The sequence below is a fragment of the Pseudorca crassidens genome, chromosome 18, assembly GCF_039906515.1.
Source record: "Pseudorca crassidens isolate mPseCra1 chromosome 18, mPseCra1.hap1, whole genome shotgun sequence".
NCBI classification, from domain to species: domain Eukaryota; kingdom Metazoa; phylum Chordata; class Mammalia; order Artiodactyla; family Delphinidae; genus Pseudorca; species Pseudorca crassidens.
The window spans coordinates 9633308-9652555 of NC_090313.1; the positions used below are offsets into that span (position 1 = coordinate 9633308).

At 41.3% G+C, this 19248-nt stretch overlaps 1 protein-coding gene across 2 annotated transcripts in view; it reads left to right on the forward strand.

Annotated features, from left to right (window-relative positions):
• Nucleotides 1-19248, forward strand: part of FGF14 (fibroblast growth factor 14) — a 701033-nt gene that overhangs the window by 137336 nt on the left and 544449 nt on the right. The window lies entirely within an intron of this gene.

The window sequence follows — 19248 nt, forward strand, 5'->3', positions numbered from 1 at the left end:
AGCAAAGTAGTAAAAATGACTTGTGATAGATGCTCAACACACTTCATATGGTGTGTTCCTTTTTATTCTTGAGTACTATGAGTTATGTAGTCCATGCTATCATTTTGGAAATGTCCTTAATTTCTTTATATGTGGGACCCTGTATCTCACAGATCTCATATCACTCCTAACTATGGTGATTCCTTGAGAAAGGAGAAATGTGTGACATTGCGTGTCTAAAAATGTCTTTATTTTATGTTCATGCTGTGCTGATAATTTTGCCAGTTACAGACTTTTAGATGAAAATTATTTTTCATGAGAATTTTGAAGGCATCACTCTCTTGTCTTCTAGATTCCAATGTTAATATTGAGAATCCGATACCCCTTTTTCCTAATTCTTTGTATGCAACCTTCTCTCTCACTCCACTGCCTAGAATTTAAGTATATGGTGTGGATCTTTATTGATTTTTCTAGACATTTTCAAGGACTTTTCAATTTGGACACTCATATCAGTCAGTTTTGAGGAATGTTCTTTTATTTCTTTGATAATTCTAGATAGACTGGTCTTTCCTGCTGAAACTGCTATTAGTTAGATTTTGGACCATATGGATTTTCTAAACTAGTATTTTTGGTGTTGTTTGTTTCTAAGCCCTTTCTTTGTCGTTTTGTTCCTCCTTGGGACATATTTTCTTGCTTGCATCTTCTAATTCTATTATTGGACTTAAACATTTTCTACTTACATACTTTTAATTTCAAAGAACTCTTTTTTTGTGTTTTTATCATCCTTTGTATGACATTTTGTTCTTAATTCATGCATGCGTGCAATGTCTTTGATCTGTGATGCTATCATTGTCAGTTATCTGAAATTTCCATTTTTGTTTCTTTTGTTTTTTCTCCGATTTCATTCTCTATCTTTCAGTTGGAGACTTTTCTCAAGTGTTTGGTAATTCTTGCTTTTCTACTCATGTTCATGCTTAAACACCAATAAGAAGCTTTGTGAGAAAGTTGGGTGTGTTCATTCATCAGCTTTTCTGTGATCAGCCAGATCATTCTTGGCTGGGGACCCCCAAATTCAGTCTGAGTACATTTTCCCCCAGTTTCTCTAGAGCAGGATTCTCCAGTCTCCTTTGAAGGCAGCATGAGCCTGGCTGTTGACATCCTAGAGCTGGCGGGAAGGAGGGATGGGTGTCTCTGTGTTTTCTCACCCCTCCCCCACCACTGTCCCTGGTGTCCTTGAGTCTTGATAGTCTCAGGCTTAATTTCTCTGTAGAATATTTCCTCACACTCCTGTGGCAATGAGGGATGAGTAATCACATAATAAGTACGTTGGATGTGGGGATGCAGAAAAATTAATGCTCTTTATAGAGACTTTCAAAATATTCTCTTATTTTCAAACTTCTTAGTCCAATATACTCTTCCCTTACACTCTTCCTGTACTTCCAACTCCTAGGCCTTTTCTAGGTTCTGAAGGGTAAATTGAAGTGACTCTCCCTGGTGTCCTCCTCAGTAGGCACCTTCCTTATTCCTACTAACGTTTTTGGCTGTATCTCATGGGAATTGGGTTTGGTGTCTGTCTGCTAAAATGACTAAATCTTAAAAAAAGACTGGCCTACTATGGAGAACAATATGGAGATTCCTTAAAAAACTAAAAATAGAACTACCATATGACCCAGCAATCCCACTACTGGACATATACCCCAAGAAAACCCTAATTCAAAAAGAGTCATGTACCACAATGTTCACTGCAGCTCTATTTACAATAGCCAGGACATGGAAACAACCTAAGTGTCCATCGACAGATGAATGGATAAAGAAGATGTGGCACATATATACAATGGAATATTACTCAGCCATAAAAAGAAATGAAATTGAGTTATTTGTAGTGAGGTGGATGGACCTAGAGTCTGTCATACAGAGTGAAGTAAGTCAGAAAGAGAAAAACAAATACTGTATGCTAACACATATATATTGAATCTAAAAAAAAAAATGGTCATGAAGAACCTAGGGGTGGGACGAGAATAAAGACGCAGACCTACTAAAGAATGGACTTGAGGACGTAGGGAGGGGGAAGGGTAAGCTGGGACAAAGTGAGAGAGAGGCATGGACACATATACACTACCAAATGTAAAATAGACAGCTAGTGGGAAGCAGCTGCATAGCACAGGGAGATCAGCTTAGTGCTTTGTGACCACCTAGAGGGGTGGGAAAGGGAGGGTGGGAGGGAGACGCAAGAAGGAGGAGATATGGGGATATATGTATATGTATAGCTGATTCACTTTGTTATAAAGCAGAAACTAACACACCATTGTAAAGCAATTATACTCCATTAAAGATGTTAAAAAAAAAAAAAGGCTGGCCTTATTGAGAAGACTTACATTATGTATGGAATAGACTGGTATATAGCTATAGGTATATAGATAACTCAACTAAAAGTAATTTAGAAAGTCCACAAGGTCCAAAATCTAACCAGTACTGTGCAAATTTCATCAGGAAGGACAAAACAATGTAATCTATATGGAAATTATCAAAGAATAATGAAATGAAAGCTAACATTATGGTACTTTAGTGTATCTGTGATGATGTTGTTCTCTCTCTCTCCGGCTACTTCCAAGATTGGGCTATGTAAAACCGGGAGCCTAATTGGAAATGCTGATCTATAAACCGAGAGACCTAAAATATTAACATGTGATCATGAATTACTTTTCCTGTATTGAGATATGGGAAGGCCTCTGAAGGAATGGGCTGTGGACGTGTATTGATGGGAAAGTAGGTTTAAGTGGAAGCGGTCATAGAGAGGAAAAAAAGGAGATGGTTTTAACACTGTGGCTTCTAGTCGGCCAAGGTGCTGCCTGGTAGCCTTGGTGTTAGTGTGGGTTGAAAACAGGTGCTTTCCTGGGAATGGGGGCGTCACTGACACAACTGCCAGAATGGCCCTAGATCCCAGAAGTTCCCTTCTTATCATAGTGGGTTCTTTTGAAAAATCTAGGACATCCTTCACGTGATCATCTCAAAGATAACTAAAAAGCAGAGCACATTTTAGAGTACAAAAGGCAAAATTCTAAATATCGTAGAAAGCTAGATTATTTCCAGTAGAGTTTATAACATGTGTGAAACATGAAGTTAGAATTCCAATCACAGAAACCTTGTACTAATGCACTCTTTTATCCCAACCTCGTCTGTAATGATTGGCAGTTCTGCATAATAGATCTTGAATCTTGGTGCAACAGGGCAACGTTGAAGCAAGAGAGGACGTCTCGTTTGCTTTTATTTCACTGAGTAGAGCTACATGACACTGCTGTTTCTGAAGCGTGGCTATCATTTGTATGCTTTGCTGCAAACAGCCTTCCTGGCTGCAGTAATTTAGGGGCATCTGAGAGCTAAGTCTGAAGGTGCAGTACTGCGCCATCAGGCAAGCACTGAGTAGGATGTCCTCTGAGGTGGGTTTCATTTTGTAGGTTGTGTGCAACACGCATTTCTGTTGATCCACTGGATCTACCTACCAACACGTCTGGAAGATAGGACGAAGCCAGGGATGTTCAAATCAACTTAACATTTCTTTAGGCAAATCAACTTAAAAATAATTGTGTCAGCCCAAATCCAGCAGAGTGCGTGGGCTGCTCAGGCTGGGTCTTCTGGTTTACCTCAGGTGCTTTGCTAGGAGGGCTGGAGCACACCCCTTTTGACATCATCTCTCTGTGTGTGATTGGAGAGGCTGGGACCTGAACAGATGGCCTTGATCTGGGCTCCCATGACTACCAGGCATTCCAGGCAGGCAGATGAGTGATCTGGCTTGTTCCTTCTCTTTTAAATTGCTGTCAGCCAGAGAAAAATGGTGAAAATAAATCAATGGCTCCCTCCTCCAGACCCAGCATGTACCTTTCAGTCATCAAAATAAGAAACATCCTGTGGTGGCTGTTGGGTGATTTCTCTGATAGAAGGAGCCCTTCACACACTGGAGATGAACATAACTGGAGATGAGGCCGACTCATGCCTCAGAAGGGACGTTTTTTTGTCAGGGCCAAAAGTTGGCACTGAATGGACAGAAGCAGGTTTGGAGGGAGCATTGTTTATTCACTCCCAGATGCTTTGCATCCTTTGGGACTGGGCTCCGTAGTTTTGGTAACTGGTTGGTAACTGTTTACATCTCCTATCCTCAGAACACAGGAAATCACAAACAGGAACCCTGCTCAGTATCTCTGGCAGTGCCCTTGTGTTTCTGCTGTACCGAAGGCTGAGGGGCCTCTTCTTGTGTCACATCCATATTCTTGCCACTTCACTGAGTCCAGAGGAAACTGTAATCGAGAGACTCAGTTTAAGTAAGACCAATACTGTAGCTTTAACTCTTGTTTCATCTTCAATATTAACAAGTTGACCCTGAACTTGGCAACTTTTTGGAGTCACATGTCAAAAAAATTGGTTCTGGATCAGGAGAGTGTGGGATCTTTTATTTTTTAAGATTTGAAATATCATTGCGTGATTAATTAATTATTAGTATATTAACAGGATGACCTTGAACTAGACTGTTTCATGACCCAGTTTCCCTTTATTTGGAATAAATACCGCCCCCAACCTTGCTCACAAATCTATGAGTCATATTCTCACACATGCAGACTGATTTTCTAGTTGTCATGGACGTTGATGTGTTTTCAAACAGTAAACATTTCACGTATGTACATATGTGAGAGCTATGTTGGGGTTAAGGTAGAAGGGAAGTTCTACTTTTTGGAATGAATCTGAGATATATATATATACACACACACACACATATATATATATATATATATATATATATATATATATATATATATATATATATGAGGCTTTTCAATTTTGAAAGCTTCATCTGGCCTGTGGGTGGCATGTTGGATATCCCAAGACTTACTTAGTGCAGTATGTTAATCTAGTTCCCAAATTTTACATAGCTTGACACATAGAACTGGTAATGTTTCTAGAAATACCATAAATAGAAATATCTTCGTAAGACCTTTACTTTGTGATCTGCTTCAAGTTGTCTCACTAGTTAGCTAGAAGCATTATGGGACAGTCAGGTCAGAGCATTGAAAGTGGGACTTCTGGTCTTATTTCTGATTTGGTTTATAACTGAGCTTTATAACTATTTCTTGAGAAATATTGCTTATCATGTCTCTTCACTGATGCTTAAAATATATATATGCAAAATAAAGCTGTCTAACTTGCAAGGCTTTTGGGAGGGGTTCTTTATAAATGTGAAGGCACTCAGATGTAAAAATTATTAATGACTGAAATACTTAAAACTGTCAGGAAGGATGGCAACATTTCAGCCAGCCCTCGAGAGGTGACAAGTCTGCTGTGAGTTAGTCATCCTCTGTGGATGATGTATTTGAGGACGTGATGCAAAGCAGTTGAATTTATAAAAAAGATGTCGGTAAAGCTCTTTTTGGAGAAGTCATGGATTGCAGCCTTAAATTCTGGGAAAATGGAATTTTCCCTCAGCTTTACAAATGTGGCAGCAGGGATCCTCACTATTTTGCATTTTTGGATTCTTATTAATGTTTCACACACACATGGAGTCAATAAAATCTGTGATAATTAAAAATGCTATCTTAAAGGTATATTTAAAAATATTAACATATAATGGCATCTCGTAAGAATGACTGTTTTACTTCAGTTGCTTCATTTATGCATTTTCTTTGGAGAAATGGGCAGTCAGCTATTTGTTCGTTCTTATCCTTGTGTTCAAACGTATGAAATAGAGTTAGGCCTTTATGTCCCAGGGAAGCACCACGACTCTTAGCACAAGAAAACTTTGAAAAGTATCTCTTCTTTTTCCTACCCTTACAACTTACAGTCAGCCACCTAACATGCCCTTAAGTTGGTGGAAAATATTGACTGAGAAGGAAGTACAAAGAAGAGAAAAATGAGACCAAAGAGGTGAAGTAACTTATTTTACTCGTAATTCAGTTCTTGCACAAATATGTCTTGCGCTGGGTGCTCTGCTGGTTGCTATTTCTGTGCCCTTCCTATTCCATTATGGTGCCTGCCCATCTTTGCGGTGCGGGATTTGCTCCATGGAAGTTTACTTTTGTTTCCACGGGAAGAATTTTCTTGGTGCCTGTTCTCTTCACATAGACTCAGTGAACCTCCTCAGTTTCCTCATTTATTAAATGAGCATGCTGTACTACCAACTGCAGACTTTCTTGATTCTATCATCCGTTAATTACACATGAAAAATGCTGTTGAACCCTGAAAATCCTTCATTGTGCATTTCACGTAGCTTGTATTCATCATGCTGTGTTTTATGTTTACTTCACCTTGTCTTAAAGATGGCATGAGAAATAGTACTGTAATGCCCCTTGGTGATACAGTGCTCAAATGAAGGGTTCAGTTATTTTAAACAGTTGGTTACATTTTGCTTTGGGTCTTATGTTGTGAACAAGCTGGGCTTTGTAGCACTGTCATGATTCTCCCTGCCTTTTCCAGTGGTAAGTGCAGACCCACATTACAGCACTGTGAACTGTGGAGCCCAGGGCCTAGCAAACTGTGAATGTATAATAACGAGGCCAAAATTTAGCTAATAGATGCAGGCTGAGGATACACATATGTGATGGAGCAGAACATCACTTCCATTTGGGGCCCAAGGTGTTGGGATTGTACCGGAATCTATAGTAAATTGCATAAACTGGAACTGTGTCTTTTGGGGCCTTGGAATATTAAAAATATTAGAGAATAGAACAGTTCAGAATATAATCATTAAACTGCTTTGTAACTTTTGACCTGGGATAATGTACAAGTGGCCATTCCTTTGTTGGCTGTTTGCCGTGTTTTAAGGATTTTGCTGACTGCTTTACGTATAGCATTTTGTTTAATGAGTATAATAATTCTGTGGCATAGTTTATTGTCCACACTTTACAGAAACAGACACTGAGTTGCAGAAAGGTTAAGCGACATGCTTAAGCACTCAAAGCTGCTATTCAAGTCGAGGACTGTCCGATTCCAAAGCCATACTCCTAATCACTATGCTGTGATTCTCCCCGCATCACCCAGTCATTGACCACATTTTTATTGGCATATTACTCTTTTTGATGCCAGGGAAACAGAGAATAAAATAGATAAATAATCCTGATCTCACGGAACTATCATTCTTATAGGCAAGATGGTCAATGAAGAAATGGGTAAAATGTATAGGATGTCATATAGTAATGGCAGCTTTGGAGAACAATAAAGCAGTGAAGGGAGTAGGGAGTGATGAGCAAGGGGGTGGGTCTTGCAGTTTTGAGTAAGGTGGTCAGGGAGGCCTTGCTGAGAAGATCACACTGGAACAAGGGCATGAGTGAAGGCATAATTGAAGCGGTAGTGGGGTGGAGTTGAAACATACTGGAAAGGGCTCAAGAGAAAGGAAGAGAGAGGAGTTGGAGAGAGAAAGAGTGAAGACAACTCTTTGAAGTCATGTGTCAGAAACTGGTCCTGGATCAGGAGAGTATGGGATTTTTTTTTTTTTTTAAAGATTTAAGATTTCATTGCATGGTTAAGTGCTAAGTGCTAATGGTCTAGCGGAGAAGGAAAATTGATTGATAATGCACAAGAGAGACGTGAGAATTTTACCAAAATGTCTCAGAGGAGGTGAGATGGATGGGACCTAGTGCAGAAGTGGAGAGCTCAATCTTCCGAGCACGGAAAATGGTTCACCAAGATCGGAGGGAAGGCAGAGGGTAGGCGCACAGCGCAGGTCGGTGAAGAGCTGCACCTGTGGGAGTTGAGGGCCTTCTCTTCAGATTGCTCCTATTTTCTCATCGAAAAAGCAAAATCAGATCTTGGGCTGAGGGTGCAGATGGGCGAGGCTGTGTTGGAAATCCGAGGAGGGAACGGTGCAGAATTTTCACTGGAAGAGTGATAGAGTGGCTGGAACATATCTCCGCAGTTTCATTGTCTGCCAGCATTAAGGGTCCACTTGGGGTTAGTGGCCATGTGTTCAGAGTGAAACAGTTGGTGTGACTGTTTCCGAGGAGTGAGCGTGCTTCCCAAACCAGGTCAGGATGCGCAGAGGAGGTGGAAGGGGTTTTGCCGGAAGAGTGTAGTAAGGAAGATAATAATCATGAAATTTAAGCTGGGCAGGTGGGAAGTGAGGACATGGGGGGTGGTGAGGAACATGGACATGTGATGAGATCAATGGGTTGTGAGCCCTGGGAGGGTCCAAGAGCCAGGGACTGAGGCGGAAAACAGGGATGGTGGTCTGAGAGTGGGATGCTTGATGATGAGGTGACAAGTCTTGGCTGTAACCATAAGTCTGAGCAGCTGAGGGGGCCAGAGGATGAGATCATTGGAGGACCTGAAAGATCACCATTAGTTGGAGAGGGAAACCACCAAGAACTGGGGTTCTTGTGTTGGGCTTCTTCTAGAGATTGACGATGAGCTAAGATTGAAGAACTCCTACAAGGGAGTGGTTGTGGCCAGAGGTCAGCAGTGCTCGCGGGAAGGAGCAAGTTGTTGGCGGGTTTTAAGGAAGAACAGTCTGCTCGCAGTGAGCGTTGCCCACCAGTGGGACTGAGGACCTGTGGGTCTTTGGGGAGCAGGGAGGGAAGGGAGAACCCCCTGCTGAGGAGGAGGGGGCCGAGGAGGACACCAAGCCCGCGTCATCCTGGTGGTGTGGAGAAGAAGGCAGCCTTCACTCACGGGGCCAAGAAGAAGCTGAGTCCTCGGAGGAGAACCAGGTCTCGACTCGCAGCAAGAAGCTGAAGTGGGGAGACAGAGGGCGCTGGGCAAGGAGGAGTTGTACTAATGAGCATGGGCTTTGGCGGATGCAGTGTAAGAACTTTAAGAGCTGGGGCGCGGTGGACGGGGCCAGAGAGGAGCATGTAAAGGCTGCACGGGATGGTAGACTGAGAGAGTAGAATGGACCGGAACTCCTGGGCCACTTCAAAGCGGAAAATCAAGTGAGCACCCATGCTTGCTGGGCAGACAGCGGTGCGGAGGGTGGGTGTGATGCGCGGTGAGGAGGAAAGGAGGTTGGTCAAGAGCGTGTGGGGCTTGGGGATTCTCCTCCTCCTGAAAGTGATGGTGCAGAGGCTTGCAGAGAGCAAGTTGCACCTTGAGCACCAGCATATCTGGAATGCTCTTCTGAGTCCGAGAACGTGAGCAGTGCTAGGGCACACGCTTGTTTCATACTAGACACTTCTGCTAAGGAACTCATTTTCTTCATTTGCGAGAGTACTCAGCTGTGGAGCTGCAGATTTTCCCCCTTGTTTTAAAAAAAATTTTCATTAATGTTACTGAAAGCAGAGAAATAGGTAGTTGAAATAGTTCATGCAATTTTGGAGGACTGGAGAGCCATTCCTAGGTGGCAGGTGATTACCTGACATTCTTCAGCTTTATTTTGATGAAGATACCTGGAGATGTGAGCCCAGTTGCTGGAAGCTAATTATCCATTTAACTTTTGTTTTCAATTTGAATTTTTGGAGTTTTGCTGGGTTTATCCTATACTAGACTGAACTATTACTCTTGTTTAACACATGAGCCGAGCAGAACCTTCTCTGTAAGTCTGCCTTCTGTGGAGGAATAATTGGGATTATTTTCTTGACTTTTTGTTCTGTTCTTATTCTATAGTTTATGTATTTTGGTCTTTTATGGCCTTTCTTTTTCAGGCACAATCTCCAGGACACTGGAACATTCATTTCCTCTCATGCATTTTTTCTGGATCTTTTTTTCTTTTGCCCTTTTAAATTTATTTTAAAATGTAGGATTTAAGTAGCATATCAGATTATAAAATGCTTTATAATCATTTTGAACTGTGTTCTTGTGCCGCTGTTCCTCCTGTCATCCCAACCCTGTTTCCTAACCAACGTGGTAATAGATGAGGACTTTGTTCTCCAGTGAGTGATGAGGAAATGGTGCTAAATATGCTATTTATTGTCTATTTGCTAATCATTAATTTGTCCCAAGGAAATAATTCACAAGGCTAAGGAAATCATAAGAAGGGGGTCAACATTCTTCTTTTGGTTTTGATTTATTTAAATTGAACTTAGATTATGGGATAATTCTCTACTGATTATATTAACAGTTTTATTTGGCATTGTGCAGTTTGTGGCTTTTAGCATGTTAAATGACATTTTTGAAAAAAATTTTGGCTGCCATATTTTCAGCGAAGAAATTTATTTTCTCTAGTCCTTTGCATTTGAAGTTTGATTGTTGTTCTTGGGCTTTTGGGCTTATTCTTTACATTTGGTTTGTTATTTGAGACTGTGATTTAAAACTTGAATTAAACAATATCAGAATGATTATGATTCATCTCACATTTCAATCCCATAAATAACAGTGACTATAAGTTTTCCTTTTCTCTCAGGAATGCTCAACCAGATGGACAAGGACTGATTTGCTGATTTATTTTGCTTTGTTAAGCATCACCTGTGTCCATTGGAGCAAGTGTGAAAAAAAAATTGGCATTTAAAATTTATTGAACAAACACTTTTCCTTTGTTTATACCAGGCGCTGTTTATGTACACTCAGGGTGCATCAATGAACAGATGGATAAAAACAAAAAAATCTGTGCCTTCATTGAGCTTATATTCAATTTAGGATAGGCAGGGGGCTTGGGGGGTGGGAATAGACAAAGAGCAAACATGGTTGATACATGTAGTATATAGTGTGATAGACGATGGTAGCGTTGTGAAAAAACGTAAAGCAGGGAAGGTAGGATTAGGAGTGCTGGGGTGGGAGTGAGGTTGCAAACTTGAATTTTAAATAGTAAGGTCAGGGCAGGTCCCTTCAAGGAGGTGAGGGCATTAACCATGACGCTATCTGGAAAATAGAGTTCCAGGCAGAGGGAACAGCCAGAGAGTGTCTATTGCACATCGAAATAATACCAGGGTGGTCAGAATGGCCGAGTGATGGGAATAAGAGGGAATGTGAGGGAGACAAGATCAGGAGGAAATGGTCACCGAAGGGAATGATCCGTCTGTAAATGGCCCACAGGGCTATTGTGAGGACTGCAGATATTCTTTCTATTCAACAAGAGAGAAAAATAATTTCATAGTGATATTTTTCTCAAAGTTTTTTTTTCTTTTGTTGATAACCTTGATCTGATTGGATACTCTCTGCCTCTTTTTAAAATTCTTTGGAAAAAATAATTCCAGGTATGATTAGAAACCAGTATAATCTTTTCATCTTTCCTTGGCATCCTTCATTCTTTGTTTCTGTCTGGTGATATTTGAGAGCTATTTGTGGAAATCTGGCCCCATCTCTTTAGGTTCCTTCCTTTTCCTTTGAGCGTTTTCTCTTTGGTGTACTATGATTTTAAAAATATCCTCTTTTATTTAAAAAAAAATCTTATGACTGCTCTGTGTGTGGTGTGTTTATGATATTGAACTGAGAATGACAGTAAAGTTTAAAAAAATTCACCTTTAACATTTCTAAAAGTATCAACAGAAATAACAACAAATACCAATTAATGGTTAACAGACAATGTGGTAAAAAACTGAATTTTAATGAACTATTTAAATGTGTTAATATTTGTAATGTGCTTAGAACAGAGTTTCTCATATGAAAGTGTAATGTCTTTCTTTAATAAAGGAAGAAAAGAACTGTGAATGGGCAAGAGACTTCACCTCAGTTAGCCTCAGCTTCCTCACAAGTAAAACAGGGTTCATAACCATTTTACCCATTTGAAGATTAGAGATCATGTTCATAAGTGCCTCACATGATGTCTGGTGCCCAGTAATAATAAAAACCCTGTTACCCAACACTCACTGAGGGCTGCTCTGTTCTAGTCCGTGTGTAAAGCCTTTGCACCCAGGGCCTGATCGCACTTCCACAAGAGAAGAAATCTCATCTCTATGGTTTGCTGTTTGTATAAATGATGGAGCCAGACTTTGAACCTGGGCAGAGCCCAAGCTCTTAATCATGACACCAGCAGGCTTTTGTAAGTGTGTGTTGGGCAACAGAGAGAGCGGTCTTTCCCTCCATTCTTTTAAGTCCTTGGCCCCTCCTTTCCACTTTGATTTTAGAATGAGATCACGTATTAGGCACACTGAATTTCATTGCTACAATTATTGTCCTTGGGTACAAAAGTATTGTCATGTCTGTCTGTTATGCCTTCTCCTTTTTCCCCTTAACATCAGCCAAGATGAACATGGTAATGCCTCCAAACATGTGCGTGTGCTCACAGACAACACGGGCTCAGAACATACACACATGGGCTGCACACTGGGATCTTTTGAGGAGTGCTATGCTACATAACTCTCTTAAGATCCCTTGAGCAGTAGTTTACTCTCAGTGAAACAATCACTGATCTGGACTCAATTTGTTTCCTTTAGTTGTATGTAACAAATTGGAGAGCAGCAAATGAAACTCAGAATCTGGATTTAAATCACACACACCCCCCCCCGGTAATATATTTTATTGCTACTAGGAGGTTCTTTTTTTCCCTGATGCTTGGTTATTGGTTATTGGATATTGGTTATTGTAGGTCATATATCTTTTTAAGTTCTCAAAGGTTAAAAAAAATCGAGGCCAGCATGGTAAGACCTTACAATTTATATTCTCAAAGGAGCCAGTAAAGGGTTTTGTTTTGTTTTTTAATTGGAGTATAGTTGCTTTACAATGTTGTGTTAGTTTCTGCTCTACAGCAAAGTGTATCAGCTATATGTATACATATATCCCCTCTTCCTTGGATTTCCTTCCCATTTAGGTCACCACAGAGCAGTGAGTAGAGTTCCCTGTGGTATACAGTCTGTTCTCGTTAGTTATGTATTTTATAAATGGCAGTGTGTATATGTTAATCCTGATCTCCCAATCCATCCCACCCCACCTTCCCCCCTTGATATCCATACATTTGTTCTCTACATCTGTGTCTCAGTTTATGCTTTGCAAATAAGTTCATCTCTACCATTTTTCTAGATTCCACATATATGCATTAAAATATGATATTTGTTTTTCTCTTTCTGACTTATTTCACTCTGTATGACAGTCTCTAGGTCCATCCATGTCTCTGCAAATGACCCAGTTTCATTCCTTGTTATGGCTCAGTAATACTCCATTGTATATATGTCCCACATCTTCTTTATCCATTCCTCTGTTGATAGACATTTAGGTTGCTTCCATGTCCTGGCTATTGTAAATAGTGCTGCAGTGAACATTGGGGTGCACGTGTCTTTTTGAATTATGGTTAAAATATTTTTGCTAAATTTAATCTGGACTAATATACGAACAATACAATTTCAGTTTGACTCTGAGGTAGGGTTTTGTCCTTACCGATGTCATATTAATACCTTTTGAATATCAGCTTTTTATGTATCTTTGTTAGATAACTCCTAAGAAAATTATGAATCAGACTCTTTAATGGTACTCAGTTAGCTTACATCATCAATGATAAAGACAGGAAACAAAATAAAAGGGAGCAGGTTAATGAACTATAGAAAACATGATATTATAAATCCATAGCTACATGTGATCCTGCCTTCATCTGAACACTCAGAATTCCAGGTATTCTTAGGGAAATCTGTGACTAATGCAGCTGAAAAGGTCTCAGACGAACGTGTAGCAGTTTTTCTTATATACCGGAATGTGTCAAATGCTGACACATTATTATAATAATATTATAATAATAGTATAATATTATAATAATATATTATAATAATAATATAATAATTTATAATTATAAATTATTAACAATAATTTATAAATTGACATTGCAGCAGCTTTTTTAACCTTACACTTGGGCAGAAAAAGGAAAAAATCATTGGAGACAGTACTAACTAAATTTTTTTTTTTTTTTTTGCGGTACGCGGACCTCTCACTGTTGTGGCCTCTCCTGTTGCAGAGCACAGGCTCTGGACGCGCAGGCTCAGCGGCCATGGCTTACGGGCCCAGCCGCTCCACGGCATGTGGGATCTTCCCGGACCAGGGCACGAACCCGTGTCCCCTGCATCGGCAGGCGGACTCTCAACCACTGTGCCACCAGGGAAGCCCTAACCAAATTTATGTTACAGGCAGAAACCAAAGGCCTTCTATCCCACCTTTTTGCCAGTTTTAGAAATGCTGGCATAAGGATCAATTTGTGAGAAAAGCAAGGACTGGAGAGATCAAAATAGAACATTTCTCTAGCTTTTATTTTGTTGTTTTTAGTATTACACAGTGAATTTTCTTTCTTTCTTTCTTTTTTATTTTTATTTTTTTTTAGTTTGAAGATAAACTGGGAAGAGGTAGAGATTAGGCATAAAGGGAACAAATGTATATTTATCTCTTAAAAGTATGTGGGATTAGAACACATGTTACATAGTCTGTTTTAGAATTGATTTATATACATTTTAATAGGAAACAATAACCATAGTGATCTTATGAAATTTTAAAAATTCTATGTGGGCTTTTGTTTTACCTTATTTTGCAAAATTAATAATGATGATTCTGGGAATTCCCTGGTGGTCCAGTGGTTAGGACTCCACACTCGCACTGCCATGGGCCGGGTTGAGTCCCTGCTTGGGGAACTAAGATCCCACAAGCCACGTGGCTTGGCCAAAAAAAAGATAATTTTACCTGAAGGAAATCACGTAGGGGGCAGGGAAGGAAATATTGAACCAAACCTTTATTTAGAAATATGAGAAGACAACATATTAGGCAAAGTTTTGGATAATTTTTTTAAGAGTATGGACATCTCGAGAGTCCAATCTATAGTTACTGATGTTCTCCATCTTCATAAATGCCCGTGAGTCACCACCATTCATCATGGCAGTTATGGGATCCCCGAAGCTGCAGGGACACATTAGGTATTGGCATGGTGATGGACAGGCCTAATACGTCTTTCCCATTTGTAGTAACTGTGTTCCTGTTCTCCATGCCAGGGTGTATTTTATTGATTTCCTCCATTACCATGGTGAGGCCTCAGTCCTGGTGGTAAAGCTCGTTTCAGGAAATTACAGTTTACAGTTGCTAAACTGCAAGTATTAAGCCACTGAGTTAACTGCTCAAGGAGTTCATGGCAGTACTCTGCTCATCTCAGGGTGACATTTAGAAAGCAATATGTAGGTGTGTTTAGAAAAGTAGTGCTTCAGCTCTTCCTAGAAGGCATATCTCCAGCCCATTTGCTTTTCATTCCAGTGAATGCTGGAGGGGAAGGTGCTCAGAGAGCCACCCTGTGTTCCAGTGGTTGGTGCTTCCCTGGGATCCTGACGTTACTGGGCTCAGACCCACTCTGGCCTGGGTATGCCTGAGGAAATTTGGTCTGTTCCTGGTGTACTTTGGGTTGAGAAGATTTTTAGAAATTAAAGGTCACATTGAACCTTTGGGTTTGAAGACAATTAAAATGTAAGGTGGGAGGGGGTGCAAATTAATCTGACTCAGTTAATAAGGATGAACCGTGATTTTTTTATTCATTATAGAATCAAAAATGACCGGAATGCTACTGGCTACGAACCAGATGTGGAATCTTAATTTTGTTGTGTTGAGTGTGCCCTGCCCCAATTTAGAAAACACATTGAGGCCCGATCAAAATTAGTGAAATATATGCACATTTTGGCAATAGTCCAAATGTTCAGTTACCTTCACCTATAGTAATCTCATACACACACATACTTTTAAAAATAAAGTATAGAAAAGTCTAATAACAAGAATTTATCAAAAATTAGCAGTTCAGCATTCACTAGTAAATGAAAACGTGTGATTATAATGACCCTGGGAGGTATTACACTTCAAATTCATTTAAAAATTATACTCTGTATAGTTGCATTGTTAAATACATTTTTTTTACACTGTGATTCCTTGAAAATTGAGAATTGTTATGTGGTGACTCCAGGTTAACCAAAGTAACATATCGTGCATACCATCTCATCTGTACTATGGAAATTAAAACCGTTCATATAAGTTGAAGTTCTAGCTATATATATGTATATATATATATATATATATATATATATATGTATACACATATATATATATATTCAGTCATCTTATTGATAAGAAAATGCAATCGATAGGAATGAAGGGGTTTTTCCAGGGCCATCCAGCTGTTTGGTAGCCCCGGAGGGGTTGCACTCTGGCCTGGTACCTTGCAGACTGGTGCCCCTTCCTCTACAGAATGTCAAGCAGAAATCAGAAAATTGAACGCTTTTGAACAGCCTGAAGTTTTTCTCTGTTTGAACTGCTACCAACTACCCAGGATACGAATTGAGCCCGTGTTAGATACAGCCGTTCAGAAAACAGCCATACTGGTTCCAGAGGGAGTCTCTTTCATGTAGAAGTGGCTCAGAGTTTAGTGGAAGGAGCAAAGGGAATAGGCAATGAGGTCGCACTCCCTAAAGGGTTCACAGTAAACGCACACCATGGCCTCATCAGATCTCGTGTGGCTGTCTCCTGGATTTCAGACCCGCGCGAGGGCACGTGGTTAAGTAGGCGTGGGGCCCGTGGTGAGGAGGCAGATGCCGGTCCGCGTAGCTCCCCGTGTGCCCGGGTTTGTCCTCGCAGGTCCCCTTTCAAAGAGCACCTGCTCCAAGTAGGGGCACCTCCTTGACCTCGGCCTCTTATTGTGAACGAGCAATCCTGATCCCTTCCCTCTCAGACTGCATGAGGGAATTAGTCTCCGAAAAAGGGGGAATGGCCGCAAAAAGGCTGAGCATAAACATTGAAGAGAAACCTGGTGTAGTCACTGTTGTCCCTGAGATACCTCCAGTCCCACAGCAAAGGCTCAGGGTGAGATTATATGGCTGCTCTAATGCAGCACCAACTGAATCCATGCTGGGGACGTGTCCAGAAGCCAGGGAGGGTCAGGCACGTCTCCATCTGGATCGCAAGGTTGCCTGAACCTTTCCCCACGTGCTTCTTACCTTCCCTGACCTGTGAGACTCATGAGTGTTGTTTTATTTTTTGTAGTTTATAGGGTGCTTTCACATAATCTCTTTTATTTCATGCTCACAGATTAGGTAGTAGAAAACATTATTTCCATTTTCACCAGTGGCAGGACTGGGACTCAAACTTCAGATTCCTGAATAACTCCCAAACTGTTATTCGTTGCAGTACCTACAGCTGCTTTGGGAGGGCACACACACACACACACACACACAGACACGCACACACAGGCACATGCATACATTTTGAATATGGAAACCATACAGGTGTGTATCATACAGGTGTGTACAGGACACACCTGTATGATACACTTTTGTAGGTAGTCTCAGAAAAATCACCTATAATATGCTTCATAAACTTTGAAGCTATTTGGGGATGTCAGCAAAGTGGCTTTCATCAGTCTCCCTCTGTACACACACACAGTGCTTAGCACATGTATATTTATATCTATAGGTCAATCACTATCCTTAGCTAATGTCTCCCATTTCCGCGCAGGGTGGCCATCAACATCAGCCTGTAGAGCTGACTCTTTCAGAGGTGATGGGAGGACACAGGCGACCTTTCACTTGGCTTGAGTGCAATGGAAAGCTCCTGTGGATCCAGAAGGACTTTCCTGACATTGCTTGCATTTAAGTCGCACGTGCACACAATCATGGCTGTTTGGCTTGTAGCAGTGACACCTCCTTGTTCTTTCCCCTCACTTCCTGAGAGCTGCAGTCTCGGGGCGGCCTTCACCACAGAACCCCACACTGTGTAGTCTCTGCGCTGCTCTGGGGAGAGCACATCCCAGGGGCCGAGTGACATCAACGAGGCTCCTGGGGCGGGAGCCTGGGCTCTTCCAGGACCACGTTCCCAGGTTTCCTCTTCAGCATCCGGAGCCTGAGTGGTCCTGAGAGAGGCGACTGATGGGTCTGAGCCCCTGAGTGGAGCAGGAGGCATGCTCCTCGGTCCACGCACGTGATCTCCTACCTTTGCCAGCTGTGATTAGACGTGTAATTGTGCATCTAAATTTAGTCCACCGTTTGCATATGTAATTAATTATAGTATAGTTAGTTCTCCCTGGTCTCCTTTTCCTATAAATCGAATTACTCAGAGACTCTTATCTGACACTAAAATCTTTTTTATATGTACATACGACATTTGGAAGGATGAGATTAACTGCTATTTATAGCACTCTAACTTCAAATTCAGAGCCTTCTGCTGTGATCAGACAGCTAAGAGCGCCTCACTTTTTCAGGAAACAGTCTCAGAAACTTTTTCACAGCAGCAGCTTTTCTCTTCAATAGTGTACAGTGTTCAATATGATCATGAAAACCACATCAGCCCAAACCAGATACGTACATCTTCATCACCCCAGACCAGGTGAATGATCCTTGCTGACTGAATCCTTGCACTCAGCGCGGACTGTACGTTCACGTATTCATTTATTTAGCACGTGAATTGAATACCGACCTACTGTGGGCCAGGCGCTGTCTCAGGTAACCCACAGATAGTGGTCAATACCATCCCTGGTGTTATGGGTAGAATTGTATCCCCCCCAAAGTTCATATGTTGCCATTTAACCCCCCAGTTTCATGTGGCTGTGAAATTATGTAGAAACAGGGTCGCTGCAGATTTAATTAGCTAAGATGAGGTTATACTGCAGTAGGGTGGACCCTTAATCCAACATGACTGGTGGCCTTATACAAAGGGGACATTTGGACACAGAAGTTCACACAGGCAGAACGCCATGTGAAGGTGAAGGCAGAGATTGGGGTGATGCTTCCACAAGCCAAGGAAGGCAAAAGATTGCCAGCAAACGACCAGAAGTGAGGGGAGAGGCATGGGACAGATTTGGACTTCCGGCCTCCAGAACTGTGAGACAATACATTTCTGTTGGTTAAGCCCCCCAGTTTATGGTACTTCGTTATGGCAGCCCCAGTAGACTAATACAACTACGTACCCAGTTTGGGTTGGGTAGGGCATTCTAAGGCGCAAGAGTTACATTCAGCTCACACAGTGTCCAGGTATAGAGTCCTCCTGGGGATACAGTCCACACTGAGTTCTGGCTTCTTCCAGTGGTTTAAATCTTCCCCACCTCTGTGCCTTGAATGGCCTATAGGAGTGCTGACCTGTTTACCCTCTCAGCCCTCAAGGTGACTGGAAGGGACCTCCTCCAGTTACTGAGAATGCCAAGTGCTATCAATATTCATATGTGGCATGGGGGTAAAATAATGGATAAATGCTAGTCTAAGCAACCAAAAATAAAAAATAAAGTATGATTGGGGTCAATTTTGATTTCCAAGGATGCAGAGTGAAGGCCAGTGCCCATCATAGCATCAGACTCTCACCTTGCAGGGGTTTATGATCTTGCGATTTTTGCAGGAGGCTAGATTGGGGCAGGGGAGGGTTTATCTGAGTTGAGCAGAGATACTGTAAATAGGACGATTTATTGGAAGGACCCATCAGGAACTAAGCAAGGGT